The following is a 12,331-nucleotide window of genomic DNA, read 5'->3' as shown; positions in this document are numbered from 1 at the left end:
TGGCGCAAATAGAGATTGGTCAGTATGACATTATCAGCATCACTGAGTCGTGGCTGTAAAAAGGTCATAGTTGGGAGCTTAACATCAAAGGATATACTTCATATCAAAGGGACAGGCAGGAAGGAATAGGAGGTGGTGTGGCTCTGTTGGTAAGAGATGGAATTACATCTTTAGAAAGAGGTGACATAGGGTTTGAGAATGTTGAATCTTTGTGGGTGGATTTAAGAAATTGCAAGGGTTAAAAAAAACATTATGGGAACCATGTACAGGCCTCCAACTAGTAGCCAAGATGTGGGGTTGACATTGCAAAGGGAGTTGGAAAAGGCATGCAATACAGTTAATCACACAATTGTAGTAGAGTACTTTAATATGCAAGGGGATTAGGAAAATCAGGCAGGTCGGTGTTGAATCGCAAGAGGGAGAATTTGTTTAATGCCTGTGAGATGGCTTTTTAGAGCAGTTTGTGCTTGAGCCTACTCGGGGAAAGGCTATCTTAGATTGGTTGTATAGTAACCCCAGATCTTATTAGGGAGCTTAAGGTAAAGGAACCCTTAGGAGACAGTGATCATAATATGATTGCATTCATGCTGCAATTTAAGAGGAAGAAGCATAAGTCACATGTATCAATATTGCAATGGAACAACGGGAATTACAGAGGCATGAGAGAGGAGCTTGCCCAGGTGGATTGGAGGGGGATACGGAGGAGATGACAGCAGAGCAGAAATGTCTGAAGTTTCTGGGAATAGTTCACAAAGAGCAGGATGGATATATCCCACAGAGAAAGAAGTTTTCAAATGGCAGAAGTAGGCAATTGTGGCTGACAAAGCAAGTTAAGGACTGCACAATAGCCAAGGAAAGGGCATATAAGGTAGCAAAAGTGAGTGGGAAGTTGGATGATTGGGAAACTTTTATAAAATCAACTGTGAGGGCAGATTAGCCAATAATATAAATCAGGATACTAAAAGTTTTTTCTGTTGTAAAAGAGTAAAAGGGAGGTGAGGGTTGATATTGGACCACTGGAAAATGTTGCTGGTGAGGTAGTAATAGGGATCAAAGAAATAGCAGATGAACTCAATGGGTACTTTGTATCTGTCTACTCACTAGCTGTGTGCCAGAGGCCCGTGAGTGTCAGGGAGCAGGAGTGAGTGCCATTGCTATTACAAAGGAAAAAGTGGTAGGCAAGCTCAAAGGTCTTAAGGTGGATAAGTCACCTGGACCAGAAGGACTACATCCCAGAGTCCTGAGAGAGGTTGATGATGAGATAATGGATGCATTGGTCATGATCTTTCAAGAATCACTTGATTCTGGCATGGTCCAGTAGGACTGGAAGATTGCAAATGTCACTCCACTCTTTAAAAAGGGAGGAAGGCAAAAAGAAAGGAAATTATAGGCCAGTTAGCCTAACCTCAGTGGTTGGGAAAGTGTTGGAGTCAGTTATTAAGGATGAGGTTTCGGGGTACTTGGAGGCTAATGATAAAATAAGGCAAAGTCAGCTCGGTTTCTGTGAAGGGAAATCTTGTCTGACAAATGTTAATTCATTGAGGAAGTAACCAGCAGGGTGGATAAAGGAGAGACAGTGGATGTTATTTACTCGAGATTGCTTAACATGAGGCTGTTTGACAAGATAAAATCCTTTGACTTTACAGGAAAGATATTGGCATAGTTAGCAGGTTGGCTGACAGACAGGAGGCAGTGGATGGAATAAAAGGGACCTTTTCTGGTTGGCTGCCAGTGACTAGTGGTGTTCCTCAAGAGTCAGGATTGGGATCACTACTTTCCACACTGTCTGTCATTGATTTGGATAATGGAATTGATGGCTTTGTGGCAAAGTTTGTGGATGATACAAAGACAGGTGGAGGGGTAGGTAGTGCTGAGGAAGCAATGTGATTGCAGCAGGACTTACAAATTGGAAGAATGGGCAAAAAAGTGGCAGACGGAATACAGTGTTGGGAAATGTATGATAATGCATTTTGGTAAAAGGAACAATTGTGCAGAATATTATCTAAATAAGGAGAAGGTTCAAACATCAGAGGTGCAGAGGGACTTAGGAGTTCTCGTGCACAACTCCCAGGAGGTTAATTTACAGGTTGAGTCAGTGGTAAGGAAGTCAAATGCAATGTTGGCATTTATTTCAAGGGGAATAGAATATAAAAGCAAGATAATAGAATATAAAAGGAGATAATGCTGAGGCTTTATAAGACACTAGTCAGTCCACACTTGGAGTACCGTCATCAGTTTTGGGCCCCATATCTCAGAAAGGATGCGTTGGCATTGGAGAGTCCAGAAGAGGTTCCCGAGGATGATTCTGGGAATGAAGGGGTTAACATATGAGGTGCGTTTGGCAGCTTTGGGCCTGTACTCACTGGAGTTTAGAAGAATGTGGGGGATCTCATTGAAACCTACCGAATGTTGAAAGGACTAGATAGGGTGCATTTTGAGAGGACGTTTCCTGTGGTGGGGATATCCAGAACTAGAGGGACAGCCTCAAAATTGGGGAGCAATCCTTTAGAATAGAAGTAAGGAGGAATTTTTTTTAGCCAGGGATTAGTGAATCCATGGAATGCTCTGCCACAGGCTGCGGTGGGGGCCAAGGCCATGCATGCATCTAAGGCGGAAGTTGATCACTTCCTGATTGGTCAGGGCATCAATGGATATGGCAAGAAGCTCCAGCCTATGGTTAGGCCACACTTAGACCCCCTCCAGTTCGCCTATCAGCCCTGACTAGAGGTTGAGGATGCCATCGTCTACCTGCTGAACCGTGTCTACGCCCACCTGGACAAGCCGGCGAGCACTGTGAGGGTCATGTTTTTTGACTTCTCCAGTGCGTTCAACACCATCCGCCCTGCTCTGCTGGGTGAGAAGCTGACAGTGATGCAGGAGGATGTTTCCCTGGTGTCATGGATTATTGATTACCTGACTGGCAGACCACAGTACGTGTGCTTGCAACACTGTGTGTCAGACAGAGTGGTCAGCAGCACTGGGGCTCTACAGGGGACTGTCCTGTCTCCCTTTCTCTTCACCATCTACACCTCGGACTTCAACTACTGCACAGAGTCTTGCCATCTTCAGAAGTTTTCTGATGACTCTGCCATAGTTGGATGCATCAGCAAGGGAGATGAGGCGGAGTACAGGACTACGGTGGGAAACTTTGTCACATGGTGTGAACAGAATCATTTGCAGCTTAATGTGAAAAAGACGAAGGAGCTGGTGGTGGACCTGAGGAGGGCTAAGGCACCGGTGACTCCTGTTTCCACCCAAGGGGTCAGTGTGGACATGGTGGAGGATTACAAATACCTGGGGATACGAATGGACAATAAACTGGACTGGTCAAAGAACACTGAGGCTGTCTACAAGAAGGGTCAGAGCCGTCTCTATTTCCTGAGGAGACTGAGGTCCTTTAACATCTGCCAGATGATGCTGAAGAGGTTCTACGAGTCTGTGGTGGCCAGTGCTATCTTGTTTGCTGTTGTGTGCTGGGGCAGCAGGCTGAGGGTAGCAGACACCAACAGAATCAACAAACTCATTCATAAGAACAGTGATGTTGTGGGGGTGGAACTGGACTCTCTGACGGTGGTGTCTGAAAAGAGGATGCTGTCCAAGTTGCATGCCACCTTGGACAATGACTCCCATCCACTCCATAATGTACTGGTTAGGCACAGGAGTACATTCAGCCAGAGACTCATTCCACCGAGATGCAACACTGAGCGTCATAGGAAGTCATTCCTGCCTGTGGCCATCAAACTTTACAACTCCTCCCTCGGAGTGTCAGACACCCTGAGCCAATAGGCTGGTCCTGGACTTACTTCCACTTGGCATGATTAACTTATTATTATTTAATTATTTATGGTTTTATATTGCTATATTTCTTCACTATTCTTGGTTGGTGTGGCTGTAATGAAACCCAGTTTCCCTTGGGATCAATTAAAGTATGTCTGTCTGTCTGTCTGTCTGTCTGTCTGTCTGTCTGTCTAATTCTGCTTCTGTGTTTATTGTCTTAGGGTTTTATGGGTGTCCTTTTAGAACAGAGACAAGTACGAATTTCTTCAGAGAGAGAGTGATGAATCTATGGAATTCATTGCCACAGGCAGCTGTGGAGGCCAAGTCTTTATGTTTATTTAAGGCAGCAGTTGATAATTTCTTGATCAGTCAGGGCATGAAGGGATATGGGGAGAACGCAGGAGTTTGGGGCTGAGAGGAAAAATGGATCAGCCATTGATGGTCTAACTCTTCTATATCTTATGGTTGTATGGAAAATCAAAAAAATACATCCAATGAATAGCAGTTCTGCGAGAAAAATACTTTGTTAATGAGAGAGGTTAGAGGAGAATAGCCAGACTGGTTCAACTGACAGAAACTCAAATAACCACACGTTACAGCAGTGGTGTGCAGAAGAGCATCTGTGAACACACAGCATGTCAAACCCTGAAGTGGATGGGCTGCAGCAGCAGAAGACCTTGAACATACACTCAGTGGCCACTTTATTAGGTACAGGAGGTATCAGTAAATTTGCATGTTGTGAAATGTGTTGTTTTATGGCTACAGTACCTAAAGTTTACCAAGTCCAAGGTTAGTTTGTCAGCTCAAAGCATTAACTCTCTTTCTTTTGACTTCTCAGAGAGTAAAGAGAAACAAACAATCTGCTGGGGATCTCAGCGGGTTGAGCGGCGACTGTGGGAGGAAAGAAGCTGTTTTCCTCACTGTCTGGTGTGGAGGGGCCAATGTACAGGATTGGAAAAAGCTGCAAAGGGTTGTAAACTCAGCCAGCTCCATCAGGGGCACCAAACACCCCCAGCATCCAGGACATCTTCAAAAGGCAATGCCTCAACAAGGTGGCTCCCATCATTATGGATCAACGGTACTGTGTTTTTCTCCTTTGCCCTGGAGGAACACTGTATCATTGTATTCATTGGGTTGAATGACAATTGAACTTGACTTGATGGAGCAGCAATGAAAAGAGTGAACAGCCAGCACCTTTCTCCCAAGGTGCAAATGGCTAATATCTGGAAACAGAACTTTAAGGTGATTGGAGGGAAGTGTAAGGAGGATGTCAGAAGTAGGCCTTTTAAAAAGAGTAGTAGGTGTGTGGAACACCCTGCCGGGGTGGTGGTCGAGACAGGTATATCACGGACATTTAAGAAACTCTTAGATAGGCACATGGCTATCAAAAGGTAGCATTCACCATTATGGACTCCCACAGGACATACCCTTGTCTCATTGCTACCATCATGAAGGAGGAACAGGAGCCTGAAGACTTAACATTTCAGGAACGGCTTCTTTCCCACCATCATCCGATTTCTAAATGGTCTCTGAACCCATGAACACTACCACACTGTTTTTCTCTCTTTTTGCATTACTTTGTACTTGTATTTTCAGAAGACCTTTGACAACGTGTCACACATGAAGCTGCTTAATAAGATAAGAGCCCTTGGAATTACAGGGGAGTTACTAGCATGGGTGGAGCATTGGCTGGTCAGCAGAAAACAGAGAGTGGGAATAACGGGATCCTATTCTGTCTTGCTGCCGGTTACCAGTGGAGCTCCACAGGGGTCAGTGTTGGGACCGTTGCTTTTTACGATGTGTGTCAGTGACTTGGACTACAGTATTAATGGATTTGAGCCTAAATTTGCCGATGATACAAAAATAGGTGGAGGAGTGGATAGCGTTGAAGAAACAGAGATTTGATCAGTTTAGAGGAACAGGCAAAGAAGTGGCAAATGAAATACAATGTGGGGAAGTGTATGGTCATGCACATTGGTGAAAGAAATAAATAGGAGGACTATTATTTAGATGGGGAGAGAATTCAAAATACAGAGATGCAAAGGGACTTGGGAGTCCTTGTGCAAGATACCCTAAAGGTTAACCGCCAGGTTGAGTCGGTTGTGAAGAAGGCAATGCAATGTTGGCATTCATTTCTAGAGGTATAGAATATAAGAACAGGGATGTGATGTTGAGGCTCTATAAGGCACTCGTGAGACCACACTTGGGAGTATTGTGTGCAGTTTTGGGCTCCTTATTTTAGAAAGGATATACTGACATTGGAGAGGGTTCAGAGAAGATTCACGAGAATAATTCCAGGAATGAAAGGTTTACTGTATGAGGAACATCTGGCAGCTCTTGGGATGTATTCCCTAGAGTTCAGGAGAATGAGTTGGGATCTCATAGAAACATTTCCAATTTTAAAAGGCCTGAACAGATTAGATATGGCAAAGTTATTCCCCATGATATGGGATTCTAGGACAAGGGGGCATGATTTCAGGATTGAAGGACATCCTTTTAGAACTGAGATGCGGAGAAATTACTTCAGTCAGAGGGTGGTAAATCTGTGGAATTTGTTTCCACGAGCAGCTGTGGAGGTCAAGTCATTGGGTGTATTTAAGGCAGAGATTGATAGATTCTTGATTAGCCAGGGCATCAAAGGGTATGGGGTGAAGGCAGGGGAGTGGGGATGACTGGAAGAATTGGATCAGCCCATAATTGAAAGGCGGAGCAGACTCAATGGGCCAAATGGCCTACTTCTGCCCCTATATCTTATGGTCTTATTTTTAAATATATTTCATTTTAATTCATAGAAATTTTTGTATGTATTGCGCTGTGCTGCTGCCACAAAACAATATATTTCATGACCTATGTCAGTGATAATAAACCTGATTCTGATTCTGAATAAGACACTTGATATTTCAGGGTGAAACTCTGCAACTGTCCTAAGTTGCTCCAGCAGACTATTGTTCCAGATTCCAGTATTTGCTATCTTTCACATCTCTTGGGGAATAAAGTTGTAGGAATGATATCACTTTCTGTTTACTTACACTTCATCTTCTCAGATTAATGATGTAAATCCCAGAAAACATTAATTACTTTCCCATTCCCTTTCCAATGGTCTAATATTACTTTATCAGCAGAGCTCACTTCTGAAATACACGGGGGATTATACTTCCATTCTACTTGTGATCTATAATTATTTTTGTAGTGTGAGCTTATTTGGAAAAAATGCTTGAAAATGGTTCCTCCTAACCCTTTTATCAGCTACATAAACTCAAGAGATTCTGCAGGCGCTGGAAATCCAGACCAACACATGCAAAATGGTGGAGGAGCTCAGCAGTTCAGGTAGAACCTATGGAAATGAATAAACAGTCGATTTCTCCAACTTCCACTAATTATTTCCCCCTTTCCCTTCCTTCTTCAATTCCCCACCCTGGCCTCTTACCTCTTCTCCTCACCCGCCTATAACCTTCCCTGGTGCCCCTCTTCCTTCCCTTTCTCCCGTGGTCCACTCTCCTCTCCTATCAGATTCCTTCTTCTTCAGCCCTTTACCTTTTCCACCTACCACCTCCCAGCTTCTTACTTCATTCCCTCCTCCCCACACACCCAACTTCACCCACCTTCCAGCTTGTTCTCCTTCCCCCTGCCCCAACCATCTTACTCTAGCTTTTTACCCTCTTCCTTTCCAGTCCTGATAAATGGCCTCAGCATGAAATGTCAAGTTCCTCTAGCAGTTTGAGTGTGTTGCTCTTTTATCAGCTTTTACTTATGTGATTTAATCAGTACCTACAAGTAACAATTGAGGCTGTGAACCTTTATCATTATGAAAAGCCGAAAACTAACTGTTTATAAAATAAATCCCAGAACCCAAACATCTTATATTTAATCTATGGAACATTTTTGTAATAATTACCCTCTTCCCACTCATCAGTCTTTTTTTAGCATTTTGTCTGCACACTGGAATCTTCCAAATTACTTTTTTTTTTCCGTTTGCACAAAGAAGATATTCACTAATTGCTTGGAAGATAATGTTAACAGTTTTGTGGTTAGCATTTTTTTTGGCCATTGCTGGCTTATTTGAATGGAAATCTCAAACTAGCAGAAGATTGCTTGAATCAGAAAACCCGATGTTCAACAGTACACCAAGTACAAATTTAAATTTGTCTATTTATGGCCATCTGCACTAAACATTAGACTATTTTTGAAAGCGGAAAATACTTGACTAGGGTAACACACGCAAAATGCTGGAGGAACTCAGCAGGTCAGGCAGCTTCTATGGAAAAGATAGCTTCTGTGGAAAAAAGTACAGTCAACATTTTGGGCCAAGACAGGAGAGGAAAGGGGAAGAGGAAAGAGAGGCAGGGGGTCTCTCTTCCCACCATTACGGACATTTACACTACATGCTGCATCCGCAAGGCAAACAGCATTATGAAGGACCCCAAACAACCTTCATACCAACTCTTCTCCCTCCTGCCATCTAGGAAAAGGTACCGAAGCATTTGGGCTCTCACAACCAGATTATGTAACAGTTTCTTCCCCCAAGCTATCAGACTCCTCAATACCCAGAACCTGGACTGACACCAACTTACTGCTCTCTCCTGTGCCTATTGTCTTGTTTATTATTTATTGTAATGCCTGCACTGTTTTGTGCACTTTATGCCGTCCTGTGTAGGTCTGCAGTCTAGTGTAGTTTTTTTCTGTGTTGTTTTCACGTAGTTCAGTGTAGTTTTTGTACTGTTTCATGTAACACCATGGTCCTGAAAAACAATGTCTCGTTTTTACTGTGTACTGTACCAGCAGTTATGGTCGAAATGAAAATAAAAAGTGGCTTGACTTGACTTGAAAAAGATACTTGAATAAAACGGTGGAGGGAGGGAAAGCTGGATAGCTTGGAGGTGATAAGTGGGAAAGAAATGCTGGAAATCTTGAGCAACACACACCAAAAGCTGAAGAAACCCAGTGGGTCAGGCAGCACCTATGGAAATGAGTAAACGGTCAACCCTTCCCTTCATTAGGACTGGAAAGAAAGGGGACAGAAGCCAGGATACAAGGTTGGGGGAGAGGGGAAGGAATCTGATAGGAGAGGAGAGTGGACCATGGGAGAAAGGGAAGGAGGAGGGGCACCAGAGGGAGTGATGGGCAGGTGAGAAGAAACAATGGGTTGGAGGGGAACCAGAATGGGGAATGGAAAAGACGGAAAGAGGGAGGGTGAAGAAATAACTGGAATTTAGAGAAATTGATGTCCGTGCTACCCAGACCGAACATGAGATGTTGCTCCTCCAACACTTTCTGGGTAGAGGATATAACTGATTTAAATGTAATATTTTACAAGCTTTATGAATTGTACTCCACACACTCCTTGAGTGAAATAGTATAGTATTTAGATTAGTCTTGTCTTCCTGATGTTGTGAGAGAATGCAGTGCAGCCAGGCTCTGTTCTATAACTACCCAATCTAAATCAACATTAGCCCTGTCCCAATGTTTAGCTAACTTGGTCATTTCAAAGGATAACTTATATGCCCTGACGACTTTACTGGGTGTTTTTGATAGGCCGCCCAATAGTAACAGGCCACAGAAACAGATCCTGGAAAGGCGTAATAATAGCAACACACTCAAAATGCTGGTGGAACACAGCAGGCCAGGCAGCATCTAGTACAGTCGATGTTTCGGGCAGAGAACCTTCGTCAGGACTAACTGAAAGAAAAGGTAGTAAGAGATTTGAAAGTAGGAAGGGGAGGAGGAAATCCAAAATGATAGGAGAAGATAGGAGGGGGTGGGATGAAGCTAAGAGCTGGAAAGGTGATTGGCGAAAGAGATACAGAGCTGGAGAAGGGAAAGGATCATGGGACGGGAGGCCTAGGGAGAAAGAAAGGGGGAGGGGAGCACCAGAGGGAGATGGAGAACAGGCAAAGTGTGATGGGCAGAGAGAGAAAAAAAGGAGGGGGGAAAATAAATAACAGATGGGTTAAGAACAGGAGGAGTGGCATTAACGGAAGTTAGAGAAATCAATGTTCATGCCATCAGGTTGGAGGCTACCCAGATGGAATACAAGGTGTTGTTCCTTCAACCTCAATGTGGCTTCATCTTGACAGCAGAGGAGGCCATGGATAGACATATCAGAATGGGAATGGGATGTGGAATTAAAATGTGTGGCCACTGGGAGATCCTGCTTTAGTTAAAATGTGTGGCCACTGGGTAAGTGGGTTCTGTCTGGGTAACACAAGGAAGAGCCGTAGATGTAGTGTATATGGGTTTCAGCAAGGCATTTGATAAGGTACCCCATGCAAGGCTTATTGAGAAAGTAAGGAGGCATGGGATCCAAGGGGACATTGCTTTGTGGATCCAGAACTGGCTTGCCCACAGAAGGCAAAGAGTGGTTGTAGACGGGTCATATTCTGCATGGAGGCCGGATGACCAGTGGAGTGCCTCAGGGATCTGTTCTGGGTCCCTTACTCTTCGTGATTTTTATAAATGACCTGGATGAGGAAGTGGAGGGGTGGGTTAGTAAATTTGCTGATGACACAAAGGTTGGGTGTGTTGTGGATAGTGTGGAGGGCTGTCAGAGGTTACAGTGGGACATTGATAGGATCCAAAACTGGGTTGAGAAGCGGCATTTGGAATTCAACCCAGATAAGTGTAAAGTGGTTCATTTTGGTAGGTCAAAATTGATGGCAGAACATAGTAAGACTCCTGGCAGTGTGGAGGATCAGAGGGATCTTGGGGTTCGAGTTCATAGGACACTCAAAGCAGTTGCGCAGGTTGACTCTGTGGTTAAGAAGGCATACAGTGTATTGGCCTTCATTAATCATGGAATTGAATTTAGGAGCTGAGAGGTAATGTTGCAGCTATATGGGACCCTGGTCAGACCCCACTTGGAGTACTGTGCTCAGTTCTGGTCACCTCACTACAGGAAGGATGTGAAAACCATAGAAAGGGTGCAGAGGAGATTTACAAGGATGTAGCCTGGATTAGGGAGCATGTCTTATGAGAATAGGTTGAGTGAACTCGGCCTTTTCTCCTTGGAGCAACGTGGGACCTGATAGAGGTGTATAAGATGATGAGAGGCATTGATCGTGTGGATTTTTTATCCAATTTTTTAATCCAAATTAAGCCAATTTTTTTCCAAAAGCCAATTTTTATCCAAATCTCCTATCTCTATCATTAGATACCTATCTCTGTCATTAATTATCTATCCATCTATCTATCTATCTATCTATCTATCTATCTATCTATCTATCCATCTTTTTGTCTCTATCCATGTATTTATCTATTGATTTGCACAATTTGACTTCTTTTGCCCATTGCTTGTTAATTTGTTTTCTCTGTTTTTTTTAAGTCTATTCTATTTTTCCTGTAAATGTCCACAAGAAAATGAATCTTGAGTTCATATATGGTAACATCTATGTACTTTGATATTAAATTTACTTTGAACTTTGGACTGTGAGAAATAGTGTAAGAGGGTATGGGAGAGAGGATGTTCTGTAGTTTCTGGGAATGCTTCCCAAAATATGTATATATGGTAATCAGAGCAGATAATTCTGGGATCTATTGCCATAATTGTGACTCTGAGGATATCGATAAAGGTTTGCGCGATTGGAATAATCGTATATGGGTGGTCAGACTTGTTATGTTTCGTAACTGCAAAACATTAAAGAAAGACATGGGAGTCCGAAGTGTGAGTCTAATTTCATGTTTACTTTAAGCAAAGTGCAGATGTATCACATGGAAGCAAACATCCACAGTGTAGTAAATTTTAAATTGCTCCATTCAGGCCTGAAGATTTAATCACTGTGGAGGATTTCTTACTCTTGTGAGATAACGGCTGCCCTGACAAAGGGATCACTCTGCTCAACAGGTGAGACTTGTGGCTGTGAAACAATCTCAGGTTCTGTGGCCTCCTCTATGCTGATTGTAGGAGGTGTCTCTGAGACTGTGGGAAGTGTTTCTAACAGCTCTGGACACCTTTCTTCTCCTTGTTCTTCTTTCTGAGATGTGAATCTTGATCATGGGAAGGTCCACTTAGCTCACAGGAATATTTTCTTACTAATCCTTCAATTGCCCCCTTTGTGATCTGATCTCTCCTCTTGGCTTCCTCATTCACAATGTCATCTGACGAATCCTCTGTATTTTTATCTCCATTGACTCTTTTCTTTCTGGCTTTTCATTCATCCAGCCAGGCTTTGGTCTTTGCATCTACTTTTAAAAGCAGCTTTTGTCTTCCACTTGAAGTTCATGCAAAAACCTTAATGCATGCAGAGTAGGCTCTCATTCTTTGTACTCACGAAAGCTGAATGCTTGCATCTTTCCTGAAGCTCCTTGAACTGTCTCCCAGTTAAAAACCAAGCCACATTTCACCAAGAACTTCCTGAGTAACATATCAGAGGTCGGTGCTAAGCAAACTCAAAGGCCTTAAGGTGGATAAGTCACCTGGACCAGATGGACTACATCCCAGAGTCCTGAGAGAGATTGCTGAAGAGGTAACAGATGTATTGGTCATGATCTTTCAAGAATCACTTTCAAGAATCACTTGATTCTGGCCCCGGAGGACTGGAAGATTCCAAATGTCACTCCA

This window comes from Hypanus sabinus, chromosome 1 (assembly GCF_030144855.1).
Source record: "Hypanus sabinus isolate sHypSab1 chromosome 1, sHypSab1.hap1, whole genome shotgun sequence".
Taxonomy (NCBI): Eukaryota; Metazoa; Chordata; class Chondrichthyes; order Myliobatiformes; family Dasyatidae; genus Hypanus; species Hypanus sabinus.
The sequence above is the reverse complement of the archived record's forward strand: the minus strand, read 5'-3'. Positions refer to the sequence as shown.